Here is a 1,292-nt window from a genome sequence, read left to right on the forward strand (position 1 = left end):
TTGTCAAAAGACATGAAATTGTACAAAAGATCCTTGGATCCTGATTCTGTCATCTCAGATCTGCTTAAGCTTCATCAGGGGAAGTTTGAGTCACAAGATTGAGGTCCCAGTTAGGCTGACACTCACTGAAGGTGATATTGGACATTGGACTATAATCTATGAACTATTTCTGAAAGAACTCTTTGCAACCACAAAGCTCACCATCTCTGCTATGAATCTGCACCTCAATAAATTGAACTCATGTCTGTATGTATATTGATCTTTAACCATACTCTCTTTTGTTTTTTAATAAATTTTAGTTTAGTTAATAAGAATTGGCTGTAGCATGTATTTGGGTAAGATCTGAAACAGGCATTAACCTGGGAGGTAATGTGTCCAATCCTTTGGGATTGGTAGAACCTTTTCTTTTATATGATGAAATAAGATTTACAGAAATTTTTATCATATTTGATGTGGGTACCCGGATGGAAGCCTGAGGCTGTATCACTTTAAGGGAACTGTGTTGCTTGGACTTTTGAGTAACCAGTAAAGTAATAAAGAAGCTGTTTTATGCTGGCTTGGTAAATCTAAGTATTGGAATATCCACCAGCTTTATGGGGATTGTCTGCCCCATTCTTTGCAGTTCACCTAATCGAGTGACCATAGCTGACTCCCCACTGGGACCCCAGTCACAGTACTCCTGATTGACACTGCTGTGAAAGAGAGAGGGGAATCAGCCCCAGTGACTCCAATGGGAGGTACTCCTGATTGACACTGGTGTGAGTGAGAGGGTAATCAGTCCCAGTGACTCCAATGGGAGTGACTCCTGATTGACACTGGTGTGAATGCATGGGGAATCAGCCCCATTGACTTGATTGACACTGGTGTGAGTGATGGGGAATCAGGCCATGTATCTTGTATCCTAAATTCTGCCATAAGTTATTGGGCATCACTTCATGCAAAGTCAATAAATAGATGCTAGCACCTGTGAGTTCAATGGCAGATGCACTCATTGTATGCCAGGGCTGCTCCTGGTCCAGCATGTCTAGGCAAGGATGACTAGAGCTGTGGAGCGGGAGAGACTGCCCAGTTTGTCTTGGCCGGGTTAGTGTGATCCGAGTCGAGGGCACTGAACAGGATTCCCCTTTATGTGCCTGTGTGTTTCCATGGTGCCGGCTGCCACTGTCCCAAACCCACATGGGCCATAGCCACGTTGAACTCTGCAGCAGCTGCCATGATGATCTTTATTCGGCCATGTCTGTGCAAGGGCTGAGGCTGGCTCCAGCTCTGCAGGTGGCCTGACTCCAATGTGA

Source organism: Terrapene carolina, unplaced genomic scaffold (genome assembly GCF_002925995.2).
Source record: "Terrapene carolina triunguis isolate 2854851 unplaced genomic scaffold, T_m_triunguis-2.0 Scaffold1016, whole genome shotgun sequence".
NCBI classification, from domain to species: domain Eukaryota; kingdom Metazoa; phylum Chordata; order Testudines; family Emydidae; genus Terrapene; species Terrapene triunguis.